This window comes from Panthera uncia, chromosome C2 (genome assembly GCF_023721935.1).
Source record: "Panthera uncia isolate 11264 chromosome C2, Puncia_PCG_1.0, whole genome shotgun sequence".
In the NCBI taxonomy this organism is placed as follows: domain Eukaryota; kingdom Metazoa; phylum Chordata; class Mammalia; order Carnivora; family Felidae; genus Panthera; species Panthera uncia.
Genome location: NC_064810.1, coordinates 140,238,075 through 140,252,803, shown reverse-complemented (window position 1 = coordinate 140,252,803; position 14,729 = coordinate 140,238,075).

Below are 14,729 nucleotides of genomic sequence, written 5' to 3'. Positions count from 1 at the left end.
TACTATGGCATGTAATTCATTCCAGCATCCCAGAAAATATCAGAATTCTGCTACACTTCCTTCCAGGCTCTCTAGCTTGCTGTCTAGCTATCGACCTACTACTACCTGCCTACCTACTACCTACTACCTAGTACTTACTACCTACCTCTAGTTACTGAGCTATTGGTCCACCCAGGTGTCTAGTGAATAATCTAACATTACATATTATATACGTGTGGTGTACGTGGTTTGCCAATATATTATTTATTGTATGTTATCAATTTCTTTTAGAAAACTGATATTATATCATGCTATTCTTTTTTGTAACTTACTTTGAAAAATTAACTTAAATATCATTCCTTAAAGTGAATTCATATTTCTCTACAACATTTAATGGCCATTTTTAGTGTTCCTTTCTGTGAGTGAACTACAATTTAGTTAATAAGTCCCCTCTGATTGAGCTTTAGACTTTTCCAAGTTGTTTGTTTGTTTTTTTTCATTATAAACAATACTAATGTATAAATCTTATGGCTCAATCTTTGCTCATATTCTTTTTTTATTTAAAAAAAAATTTTTTTTTTAATGTTTATTTATTTTTGAGACAGAGAGAGACAGAGCATGAATGGGGGAGGGGCAGAGAGAGAGGGAGACACAGAATTGGAAGCAGGCTCCAGGCTCTGAGCCATCAGCCCAGAGCCGGACGGGGGGCTCGAACTCAGAACCGTGAGATCGTGACCTGAGCTGAAGTCGGACGCTCAACCGACTGAGCCACCCAGGCGCCCCTTTGCTCATATTCTTAATTGCTTCTTGAAGGCAAACTCTGAGACGTGGAAATGCTGGATCAAGTGTTGAGCACTTTTAAAAGAGTGTTGTCCTTTTTCTTATGTTTTAAAAGGAAACTCCATACTGTTTTCCACAATGGCTACCCCAATTTTCATACCTACCAATAGTGTACAAGGATTTCTTTTTCCACACACTCCCATGTTTACTGCAGCATTATTCACAATAGCCAAGGTATGGAAACAACCTAAATATCTGTTGAAGATGAGTGGATAATAACATGTGAAATATATAGATCTATCTATCTATCTACACACACACACACACACACACACACACACACACACAGGGATAGTATTCAGGATGTCCTGTCATTTTTAACAACACCGATAAACCTGAAGGACATTATGCTAAGTAAAATAAGACATGCACATAATACTACATAATCTCAGGGACGCCTGGGTGGCTCAGGCAGTTGAACGTCTGGCTCAGGTCATGATCTCACAGTTTGTGAGTTCGAGCCCTGTGTCGGGCTCTGTGCTGACAGCTCAGGGCCTGGAGCCTGCTTCGGATTCTGTGTCTCCCTCTGTCTCTGTTCCTCCCCTGCTCACACTCTGTCTCTCTCTCTCAAAAATAAATAAAGATTTAAAAAAATACTACATAATCTCACTTATATGTAGAATCTAAAGTTGAACTCACAGAAGCAGAGACTAGAATGGTAGTCTCCACAGGCTAAGGAATGGGGGAAATGGGGAGATGTTGATCCAAGGGTACCAAGTTTCAGTTATGTGGGATTAATAAATTCTGGAGATCTACTGTAGAGCATGGTGACTTTAGTTCATGATACTGCCTTCTATACTTGAAATCTGCTGAGAGTTGATCCAAATTGTTCTCAACACACACACACACACACACACAAACACACACACACCACACAGTGTGAGGTGATGGATATGTTAATTAGCTTGATTGTCAGCCAGGGACATTGCTGAGATGCCCTGTATGCTCTGGTCTAGAGCCCTCCCCTGCCTAGTGGTGGAACTGGTCCAGCAAAGTTTGACTTTACTGAATCCCATGCTTCAATCCATTCCCTTTCTTGTTCTGCTTCCCTCACTGTCTTAACATTTTTCCCTTAAGAATACTTCCTCAGTTAATTGTTTGCAGCCAAATACCCCTCTCAGACTCCACTTAGGGAAACTGACTGAAGACAGTACTCCTGAGAATGAGTGTTAGCCTTCAGGAGTGCTCTGTCTAAACCAGCGCTCCACCACCTAGAAATAATTTAATTAAATTTTATTTCATTCTTAATCATTTAGGGTTACTCATTTCCAATCCTGGTTGTTCCCCTACAGATGCAATTGCCCCAGGATTCTGAAAAGGATTACTATTAGTAGGGTGTTTATTATTTAGGTAGGTTATCAAGCAATTTATCAGTTATCAATGTGTTTACCTCTGTGACCCTGGGATATGAAGGAAACTGGTTCCTTACATAGTTGCTTTTTTGTATGCATAATCTTGAAGGACGTGATCACTTGAAGGGTGTGGTTGTTTTGGTTTCTGCCCTGGGGCTATTAGGTGTGTCCAAATGTTCTTTTGTCCCATACAGGGGATCCAAGTGGTGTATTCCTTCAGAAGGTTTTGTTTATGGAAACCAAATGGCTTCCTGTTATTCTCTGCAAAGACTGTGTTTTTGCAGTTTTGTTCTTACCTAGAGAATTGGACACTTAAGAAGATTCCTCCAAAGAATAATCTGCAGCCTGGTAGAATTTGGACAACAAATTCAAGTTAGGGTGCTCCAAGGCTAAAACGTATATTAATAAAGAGTCAAAATAGAATTTGGAGGTGAGGGAGAGGTTGAAGACAGAGATAATGTTAAGATTTCAAGCCTAGATAATGGTGATTCTTTTTCTTTTATGGAAGACTAGCTGAATATGTTATTTTATTTTATTTTTATTATGTTTTAAAATTTACTTGAAGTTTTGTTATCTTTTTAATGTTTATTGATTATATTGAGAGAGAGAGAAAGAGAGAGAGACAGTGCATGAGTGGGGGAGGGACAGAGAGAGAGGGAGACACAGAATACAAAGCAGGCTCCAGGCTCTGACCTATCAGCAGAGAGCCCAATGTGGAGCTCAAACTCACGAACCGCGAGAGCACGAACTGGCCCCAAGTTGGATGCTTAACTGACTGAGCCATCCAGGCGGCCCTAGCTGGATATTTTAAAGTTTGGTTGCTTCTAACTCTTATTACATCCCCCCCCCCCCGCCCCCCGCCCCGCCCCAACGTTGCTTCTAACTCTTAAAGAACAGTCTGGTTTCAGAAAAGAAAAGGCTGGAAATAGTTATTTAGTGGGTCAGTGAATTCATTGTTTTAAGGACCCGCCACATAAGTAGAAAAATGTATTCTGTTTCATTTTATTGTTGGAGAATGTAGCCAAAAACAAGAAACAAAAAGCAAGGGAGTGATGATCACAGGTTCAGGATGGAGTTACTATTTTGAGAGTTGAAATATGATAGGGTGTTGAGATATAGAAGGAGCACAAACATGTAAGTAGATACTAGTTACAGATGCTGTTGTAGGTTTTACATTATTAGATGGTGGTTTTGTAGGTGTTAGATAATATTTAGAAAGTAATAAATACTGAAAGAGGGCTATGGATGAATAAATGATGGTCACGTTTCATGAACCATAGATTATGTTTAAACTAATCCTTCTCAACTGAAAGAGAAGGAAAGAGGGAGAGGGAGAGAGAGAATAGGAGAGAAGGAGAGAGTGAGGGAGAGAGAGAAAGAGAGACGGAAAATACAAATGTAGTTGTGTTTCAGAAGTATTGAAGCTTATTTATATTCATTAATTTATTTGGTGTTATTTTTTTTAGGACAAGTAAGATGGTTATTAAGGCTCTGCAGAGGAATAAAATAAAATGAAAAGTATGGATAAAAATGTGCACTTAAGTTATCCATTAATTTACAGGGCCCTTTTCATTTCCACACATAATCACTTTGAGAACTAATGACTCACCAAAGGTTGAGACATGATTTTCTCAATTTCTCAGCTCTACTACTCCCTAGCTGTGGCCTTGAACGCATTTCCTAAATTCTCTGTGACTCAGTTTCTTCATTTGAGAATGGAGAGTGTAATCCTTGTCTCGCAAGAGTGCTGGTAAGAAATGAAGGTAATATATGAACAATGCCTGGGACACAGTAGTGCTGAGTAAATAGTAGGAGTTGCTTTTAAGTAGATTATTGCAATAGAATAGTCATCCTGATTTTCCCCAGGATTAGAAACTAGAACCAAAGCCTGAGGAGAAAGATGTAAAATAATACGGGGGGATGGTGGTTCTATCCCCATAATCCAAATGAAGCTGCAAAGGAATTGGTGGCCTGACATTCCTTCTAGGGCTTACTAAGTGTGGGCAAGGGCACTGGCTCTGGGAGCCAGTCCCACCTCTTTCCTGGTCTAGGATACTCAATCAATTACAGATTCAGTAAATATCTATTGAGCACCTATCCTGTAACAGGTACTGTACTAAGTGCCTGGGATCCAGCAGTGAATAAATTAGACACGAATAAAAAAAATCAAAAGACTAGGGTAGGGAAAAAGAAACCTTTGCATTTGAGAAAGTTCTTTAGCCTAATGAGATGTGTTGTGGTTTTTCTCTGTAGAATAGGAGAGAGAATCCTAAGCAAAGAGAGTGGAGCATGAAGGGAATATTCCATAAAGAGGAAAACAGATTAGATGTCTGATTAAGCTGGAGACACTGAACTGTCCTACATCTAAGCTTATAATAACTGAAAGTGATCATAAAATTACAGAATCTTCCTAGTGTCACAGGATGGAAAAGTGATTGAAAAAAAATACGATGCAAAATACAATACCTTCTGGGTCATTGTCATTATCAACACCACTGAAATTAAGGGCAAGACATCTCTTGCCGAAGAGATGGTAATATGAGGTTTAGAAAGGCTAAAGCAAAACTGTTGCTTGGATGGGGTTTGCTGCTCTCAGCGGGGAGCCTGTTTCAGATCCTCTGTCTCCCTCTCTCTGTCTCTCCCTCCACTTGCACACTCTCTCTCAAAAATAAATTAGCATTAAAAAAAGCGTAAAATAATTTTTGCACTATCACTATCCAAATCCAACCTCCCAGATGGCTGGCGCTATCAATTTTGTGCAAAGACTATATATTGAGCGAAGACCAGTTGCCTGAATAATTAAAGATAAATAAAGCCTCTAATTTTAAAGACTCGCTTCCAGAATTTCTCAAGCATTTTGCTCTCAGGACTTCTTACACTTTTTTAAATTATTGAGGATCCTTAAGAGCCTCTGTTATGTGAGCTATAGTTCGGTATGTCTATCATATTAAAAGTTAAAACTGAAAAATTTTTAAAGATTTATTATCAGTGGGGAAGCATAAGATGTGATCTCTGCACATGAGATGCTTAAGAGAGTGTGTCAGTAGTCACTCAACCACGTTTTTAAAAATTAATGATAATAAGGCTAGTAAATATGAAGCAGTGATGATTACTTACTGTTATTTAACACTTCCTGTTATGGAACCAGGCTGGAACCCTGGCGGGAAAACCAGTGGCACTAGGAGATCTTGGTGGATCGGAGATTTATTTAACACCGGCGGGCTCAGAGACCGTTTCTCCAAAGATCTGAGCTCCGAATGAAGGGGGGAAGGGTAATTGATAGTTGTCAGCTTCCGTATCTGTGGCGGGGTTTTGGCCGCATGGCAAACAAGGCAAGAAGAACCAAGAAGAGGGTCTCTAAGCTGGAGACCGGAGCTTGTTTTAGTCCCCTTGGCCATCTTTGGCTCAGTACTTTATTCATTTCTCCAACATTCCAATATGACAAAGGTATGGTCTAAGGACTTTATACCTACTATTACATTTAATCTTTACAGGAAACCTATAATGTTGTGGATTTGTTTCCTAAAGCTACTATGAACTAAAGTACAAACTAAGTGAATTAAAACAATAGAAGTGCATTCTGTCATAATTCTGGAGACTAGGAGTCCAAAATTAAGGCATTGGGTAAGGCCAAGCTTTCCCTGAAGGCTGTGAGGACAATTTGTTCCATACCTATCTCTCAGCTTCTAGAATTGGCAACAATCCTCGGCATTACTTGTTTTTTACATGCATCCTTTTAATCTCTGCCTCCATCATCAAATGGCCTTCTTCTTGTATATCTTTACCTTTCTTAGAAGCACACCAGCCACATAAATTTAGGGCCCATGACCCTATTTCCAAGTAGGGTCACATACTCAGGTTTTGTTTTTTGTCTTTTGTTTTGTTTTGTTTTGTTTGACTCTGACTCTTCTATCATTTAAGGTATCTTTTGATTATACATTGGGTCCACTTGGATAATCCAAAATAATCTCCCCATCTCAAAATCCTGAAGTTAATCACATCTACAAAGTCCCTTCAGCCAAGTAAAGTAACATATTCCCAGATGTTAGGAATCAGGGTGTGGACTTCTTTGGGGCCATTATTCTGCCTACCACAGCAATGAGCAAGCAAGCGGACAAGGGAGCAATCAGTGTTGGTAGGACCTCATTGGGCACATGAGGGTTCGAGTTACGTCTTAAAAATAGGGAGCTTCTCATGATGTGGAGACAAGTCCAGGCAGGCTGGGCAGCATGAGCAAAGGTACGATGGTCACAGTGAGCCCGTTGTGAGCCCACTGGGCAGTAAGGAGATGATCTACCTAAAGACAACAGGTGTGAATTGGACGGTGGGGAAGTTAACTGGAAAGGTTGGGATGGAGCCTCAAATATTCACCCAGGACTTGGAGGATAGTGCCTCTTTTTCCACAAGTACCATTTCAGTATAATTTATGGATGGTTTTGGTTAGAAATTAGGAATGGATTGAGTAGCCTTCTAAGACTCTCTGACACAGGTTTTTTTGTTTGTTTGTTTGTTTGTTTACCGATTAGCATCTTTCTCACTTTGTTTTTCCTGATGCATTTGCTTTTCTTTTTCCCTTAATTGACTTTTAGCTCTGTAGCAGACACTGTCAGTACCTCTCCGTCAACTCCTCTCCTTCATCCCCTTAACTTCCAACTGCCAGCAGTTATTTTGCTTCATGTCTTTCTCTGCCTGGTGGCCAGAACGCCGGTGGAATTTCCCATTTCCCTAATTTCTCTCAGCAGCTCTCCCCAGATGACTGAGGGAGTAGGTGTATAAATTCCATTTCCCTTGCACCCCTCCAGTGGGATAACTCTGAAGCATGTTCTACACTGCTCCCAGAGTTCCTCAGCAATTTAAGCTCCATTTACCAATGGGGTACATTCGTTGACATTGAACTCTTTCTGGCTCTTTCCCTTACCTGTCTCATTTCTCCACACCCCTCCAGGTGTTTGTTGGGATCACCCCCCAGATAAAGCATTTGCACTTGAATCTATGTCTTGGGGGCCACGACCCATGCACATAGGGGAATCCAAACGAAAACAGGCTTTCATCAATCCCGGATTCAACCTCTCTGAACATCCCTGAAAATATATCATGTGCCCAGAAAATAATGCCCATTGTAAGGGTCAGAGTATGACGTAGGGAATGTGGTCCGTAGAAGCTCTGGGAAGAGATCCAGTCAAGGACACTGGGTCTCTGTAGTGGACACGTTTGCAGTTCCCAACCAGCCTCAGTAACCTCATAGTGTGAGTATTAGCAAGGGGATCAGTAGGGCTCTGTCTTGCTCATGATTCAGATAGTTCTTCACGATTATGGAAGGACACAGTGCCCAAAACACCAATTTTCTGGGAAACCAATCCCCCAAGGAACTCCTGGAGGAAGATCCACCATGAGTGCCTCACCTAAGGTACTGAGCAAACATGGTTTTTTTTTCCTCCCAGGGATTCCGTGTGATGGTAACCCTGGAAAATGCACATCCGTTTCCTCAACCCCATAGAAGCACGTGCTTGACCGAAATTTACTTCTGTCACATCTCACATTTTACTGGTTAAGAACAAGTAATGTATTACTATTTGAACAGAAACTCAAAATGGTCTTTTCAATTTTATTTATTTATTTTTTTTAAGTTTATTTCTTTATCTTGACAGAGAGAGAGAGAGAGAGAGAGGGATCACAGGCAGTGGAGGAACAGAGACAGAGGGAGAGAGAGGATCACAAGCAGGCTCTACGCTGTCAGCACAGAGCCGGACGCGGGGCTGGAACCCACAAACCGTGAGATCATGACCTGAGCTGAAACCACGAGTCGGATGCTTAACCAACTGAGCCACCCAGACACCCCTAAATTTGTGATGTCACTTTTAAATGAATATTCAGTTCTGGAAGCGAATAGCAGCTTCATCATACTTTGATTATAGTTCTTATGTCTTCTGTTATCATTTGCTTTAAGGAAGACTAACGAGTTAAACTGAATGTGCAAATGAGTGAGAGAAAAGTTGGAAACTTTCTGCAAACTTCTATGACTTTCATTGAAACTTCAAGAGGTGGAAGAAAAGAAAGGTTTAAAAAGGTTGAGAGAAAAGGGTGGGTGGGAGCTGGTAAATAGGAATGAATACTACTGATAGGTAGGCTGAGGACTTGCAGAGGGCTTTGCTCGCCACTGTGATGTGTGTGAATTTTATCGTGGAGTTAATAGTGATACAATGAATATTTCTGAGCAGGGGAGTGAGGGAGTCAAAATGATGAGTGAAGGCCTTCCAAAGATTTTCTTTCTCTGCCATGATTTCCTTGTCATTCGGAGATACCATACAGGATAGATTAGGTAGACCCACATGAGATTAGCTTTGACCATTTTGTAAGTCAAAGCAGTTCGGGGCGCCTGGGTGGCTCAGTCAGTTAAGCGTCCGACTTCTGCTCAGGTCATGATCTCACGCTTTGTGGGTTCGAGCCCCGTGTCGGGCTCTGTGCTGACAGCTCAGAGCCTGGAGCCTGCTTGGGATTCTGTGTCTCCCTCTCTCTGCCCCTCCCCTGCTCATGCTCTGTCTCTCTCTCTCAAAAATAAATAAACATTAAAAAAAATTTTTTTTTCAAAAAAAAAAGCAGTCAGATATGGGCAATTTCATGGGATTTCACCCAATGAATTCTAAGTGAAATAACTAGAACTGGCTTGAAACTTCTGGTTTTGGAGCAGAAACTAGAATACGCTGTTCCTGTCCATTGGCAGCTGCTGCATCCTGCCAGCTGGATGATGGGAAACACCCAGGGGAGGAGCCCCCAGGACTTAGAATACTCTCTTTTGCTTGCCCCCTGCCTGGTGGGGAGTCAGCTTGTAGGCCACCATCAGGGGACCCCTGCTGATCTCCCCCCTCTTCTAAAGCCAGCTTCTCAGGGAGAGGGAGCATCAGCATGTGGTGCTATCTCCTTCAACTTCCCAGGCATAGAAAGAGCAGGTGGCATCTTCAAAAGACTGCTGCTATCCTGCAGAATCTCCCAGAGATGTCATCAGCCCTTCCTGGCAATCACAGGACCAGATGGCTTGTGGTGAGCCCCTGTGTGATAAGGGGAAGGGACTGATCTGTCAAGCTTTTAATTGTGTGAGGAGGAGGAGGGGATTGAGGGAAAGAAGGAGAAGGAAAAAAAAGAATGAGGGAGGGGGGATTGAGCAAGAATTGGAAGCTTGAAAATAGGAAACGAGTTTGCTGGATGTATGCCCCCCTGAAAATCTTACATGAGAAAAATGAGGGCAGTTGAATTATCCAAAGTTCAAACAAGAAACAATCTGTTAAAAGATTTATTTATCTATTGTTCTGTGCATTTCTTTATACAAAAAAATTATTAAAAAGTCTAAAACGTTATCACCTATATTGAAAAGAATAAAATTATATTTAATCAAAGGTTTAACAATGATATTGAAAGGTCCTGATATTTCTGGATTGCAGTTTTGGCTGTGTCTCTAACTGGCTGTATAGTTGTGTGCATTTTCTTTCTTTCTTTTTTTTTTTCTTTCCAGGCTTCCAGTTTCTTTCTGACCAATCATATAGGTTAGTTGTTGAAGGCAGGTAGGGCTTGGGAAGAAGCCAAGTGGGCAGGACTTTGACTTCTAACCCCATCTCACTTGGACCTCACTATAGTTCTAGAACCCTCATTTATTTTATTTTATTTTATTTTATTTTATTTTATTTTATTTTATTTTATTTTATTTTTAATTTTTCTTTTCTTTCTTTCTTTCTTTTATTTTGTTTTATTTTATTTATTTTTTTGTCCATCTCTCCATTTGGTGAAGTTGGAACCCTTTTTGACCAGGCCTTCTCTGTCCTGTCCATAGTTCACCTAACAGAGATACCTAAGACTTCTCCATGTTTCTAAGAACCTCTATCAAATTGCTTGCTTAAGATTCTATGAGCCATCATCTCTCCCTTCTTCAGTGGAGGCTTGTCATCACTGATGGTAAAACCCAGAAAATAAGTGTGCCTGCTAATAAAAGTCATTTCCTTCTCCCAGAGCACCTTGGTGAATATGGCCTGATTCGGTATTTGAATGTAATGACCTGAAAATAAGACTTCAGACAAAAATAAATGAGATTGATGGAAATACATTGTCAGTGCATAGAATTCAAGGCATCTGGTGGATTTCTATTACCCGTTTTTCCACTTGGGGAGAAAGATTAGTTTCTGCTGCTTTCTCTGAGCGCAGCAGAGGGAAGGTTGTGGTTTTGGTTGAGAAAGCACTCTTATTATCCGCCCCTATTTTTAGAATTTTTAGACGTCTAACTTATTGACTTGAGTTTATAATTTAGGCCTGTAACCTTTAGAAAAAAATGATCCTTCCCCCTTGAAACTTCTCATGCATGATTTCAGCCCAGAGGAGATTTTTTTTTTTTTTTTTTTTGGAAAGTGTAGCAAAATCTGCCTCATCATCACAATTACAGAGCTATTCAAAGAGATATTTTATCGATAATATCCTGGTATACTCTCTAAATTTCCACTTTCTGAAGCCATCTTTAAGGATACATGGTATATACATAACAGGGAAATGCTGTGTTTCACGTATCTATCATTCACTTACCTGATATATATTACCTGATATCTACTTTCTGTTTAGATAGCATATATGGAGTATATGGCAGTGGCTAGAGGCAGTTATGGAGGCGTTACAGAGGCAACCCTTTGGAATAGGCTGGAGTAGCGATGGTAGATGTTTGGGTCCCATTTATGGAGTGAGTGCACCTGTCCCTCAGCTTCTTTGGGCTTTCCTGATAAAGACTGACAGCAGCATCCTTCTGCTGTGACTTGTCAACCCAGTGGAATCTGTATTTCTAGGAGATGCCTAAGAGATTATGCCTTCCTGCCAAAGGGCAGCCACAGCTGCTGACGCACTGGAATGGAGTACCGAAGCCTGACCCTTTGCTTCATGGAGAGACAGCCCCATGGCACTTTCATCCTGCAGAGCTCCTTGTGGTCTCGGGCTGCGAGTGCTCTTCAGCTGAGATCACATTGTTGCTCAGCTCCTTCGCCTGCCCTAGCCTGCATTTCTCAGCCCCTTGTGGTTGGTTTTCTTGGGGTGGGATACCAAACCACTTGGCATAAGGATCCTTATCTTCGGTTCTGCTTCTGGGAAAACTTAATGTAAGACAGTAGTATTTATTTTGTTCATTAATTTTGGCTTTGTTCTTATTACAAAAATAATGCATATTCATTGTTGAACATAGGAAAATCCGTAAGGTGAAAAGGACAAAATTAGCTAAAAGGACAAAACAGTACACAGGTCTAGACTCCAAGGGTGACCATTGTTGACCATGGCAAATCGCCTTTCATTTGTAAGTATTGATGCAGTAGCTGTTACAGTGATGGCCCTCAATGGGCAATATCTCCCATGTCTGTGCCCTTGTTTCGTCCTCTCCTACAGCCTTGAACACGTGATTTGCTTTTGTCAGTGGGATCCTAGCAAGCATGATGCAAGCAGAAGCTTGGCAAGAGCTTGCCTGTGGGGCTTGTACAGACTGTACTTTCTAATTTCCTTATTCTTAGTTTGGGACTTTTGTCCTGGAGACATGGTCCCTCCCAGGCTCTCTAATATCTAGAGATAGTAAATGACTTCCCTGCAAGTGTACCTTTTAAAAAAAAAAAATGTTTATTTTCATTATTTATTTTTGAGAGAGAGGGAGAGAGAGAGAGAGAAAGAGAGAGAGAGCAGGGGAGGGGAGAGAGAGAGAATCCAAAACAGGCTTTACAATGTCGGCGCAGAGCCCTCCTCGGGGCTCATACTCACCAACCGTGAGACCATGACCTGAGCCGAAGTCGGACGCTTAACCAACTGAGCTGCCAGGCTCCTGCAAGTGTACCTTTGATGCACAAACCAACCAATCCAGAGTCCACAACTTCTAATCTTTTTTATCCAAATCACACACCAAGCCACCACTCTTCCGCCTGCCCTTGTTTCTAGGGATGTTGTTAAACTTCTTCCTTCATGACCATCATTTCTGTCTGAATGTCATACCCGGCTAAAACTAATCCCAGGCACATTTTTAGAACAGGGTTTGTTTTCCTAAAATCCTTTCTTTAAAGTCAGTCACTGTGCATTAAGAGGTTCGGGCAAACACTGCCAAATGAGGAGTGAGACCCTGGAGGACGAGAGGTCATCTTGGAGTTTCTGGCACCAGCTGAGCTCTTAGCTGAGTGCCTCCGCCTGAGTAAGCTCAGCTACACTGCGTGGGGCAGAGCCACACATCAGAGCCCAGTCAACCCACAGAATTGGGAGAAATAGTGTCATTGTTTTCAGCGATTGCACTTTGGAGTGGCTTGTTATGCAGCAGAAGATCATTGAAACAATGTCATAGGGACAGGATCTTGTGGCTCTGGGTCTGTCTTTTATCCCATCTGCATACACACCTCCCTCCCTAATCCTCCACCCTAGGGATGGTGATTTTACTGATGAAATTCTACAGCAATAATGGGGCCATGTCTACTAAAGGGCCTCTTCACTGTAATTAAAAGGTGGTTCCCTGGTAGTTTCCTTTCATTGGCTCCTCTTACTCTCTGTATGCATGTCTTGGTGAAATCCCTTCTTTGGGCTGTGGTGGGAGACAGGAGCCCCACATAGGTTCCCAGTTCACTTTTAACTGAGAAGTCTCATGGACATCTCAGGCACTGATGCAGCTAGGAAACTACTACTCTGTTTGCTATTTGAATCTGTTCCTTGTATTTCTCTTCTTTGGAAAAGCTGAAAGGAACAGGGAAACTTGTCAGGGCAAAAGCCAGGTGTTCCTGAGTTCCCCGCAGAACCTCGTGCACATTTTTACCTTTTACACTGGGTTTTACCATGATAAAGTCATAATTTTTAAAAATGTTTATTTATTTATTTTGCGGGAGAGAGCAGGGGACGGGCAGATAGAGAAAGAGAGAGAGAAAGAGAGAATCCCAAATAGGCTCCACACTGTCAGTGCAGTGGAGTTCAATGCCACTAACTGTAAGACCATGAGCTGAGCCAAAATCAAGAGTCAGATGCTCGACTGACGGAGCCACCTAGGTGCCCCAAGTCATAATTTCTTAACTCATTTTTTTAATCAAAAATATGCTACAGGGGCACCCAGGTGGCTCTGTCAGTTAAGCGTTCAGCTTTGACTCAGGTCACAATTTCATGGTTTGTGAGTTCCAGCCCCGCATTGGGCTCTGGGCCGACAGCTCAGAGCCTGGAGCCTGCTTCGGGTTCTGTGTCTCCCTCTCTATTTCTGCTCCTCCCCTGCTCATGCTTTCTCTGTCTCTCTCAAAAATAAATACACATTTAAAAAAGTGTTACAAGTATATATGTGTGTGTGTGTGTGTGTGTGTGTATAATATATATATATATATATATATATATATATATATATATCATGTATATATCAGTAAAAAATCTGCAGTGTAATTTTCAAGGGCAAAATCATATCCCATTATATGGATCTACAATATTTTGCTGAACTGGTAAATTTTAAAAACGTAGGTTCTGCCTTTCTGCTATTATAAAAAAAAATACTGTGCTGAATATTCTTGAAGCTCAATGCTTGTATGCATCCTTAATTATTTTCTTAGGATACACTCATTTCATAGAAATGGAATTTGGAATCCAAAGAGTATGTGAATTTTTTAAGCATTTGATAAATAGTGCCAAATTCCACATCTCTCCCCAGACAGATTGTACCACTTTGCCCTCTCAGGGCTGTATGAATATGACCATTGTCTATGATCCTCACCATCACTGGTATTTTTATTTTTTTACCAATTTTATGAGAAAGAGGCTATCCTAATGTCTCCATTTCCATTTTTTTAAATTATAAATAAAGCTAAATGCTTTTCCAAGGTATATTGGTCTTCTTGCTTCTTGCTCTGCAGCTTGACTATAAAATATTTATACACTTTTAAAATTCCTATGTATGGCCATGTATCCAGAAAACATCCCTTTGGCCCTCACATATGTGATTAGGGTTTGAAAAATGTTTCTCTAACTGGTTGGAGAAGTATCAGACCCCACAAAATGCTGAAAAAAAGTGTTGATGTAGTTCTGGAATTGCCATGAGAGCATTCAGAAAAGTGGGAACATCTTTTTAATAATCTCTTGCACCTGGAGTTGCTTGATTCAGCCCTTTGGTCCCAGCGTGGAGGACATCCCTCCAGTGGGGTTTGTAGCGTGTGTAGTATATCCTAAAACTCATTTCCCCCCCCCCACACGGAAGTTGACAAGAAGCCATCTTGAGCACAATTCCCAAATTGTTGTCTTCTTTTTTCCTCCTTGTAATCTCTCCCTCCTTAGTATTGGTCTGTAACCTCCTTGGGAGCTACCTGAGTACAATCTGAAACCAGCTCCTGTGCGTGGAGAGCAGGGAGAGCCCCAAGGAAAAGGCAGGCCACTCCAGGTGGGTAGGTGGCAGGTTTAATAAGCAAAGGGAACTTACATATGATGTTGTCTTGGGCAACAGCAAAACAGGGGATCCCTACACCTGCCTGCCAAACCTTTAAAGTTTGCATAAAGGCCTTAACTGGGTTCAGTCATGTTCATGTACATCGTGAAGCTGTTTTCAACACCACA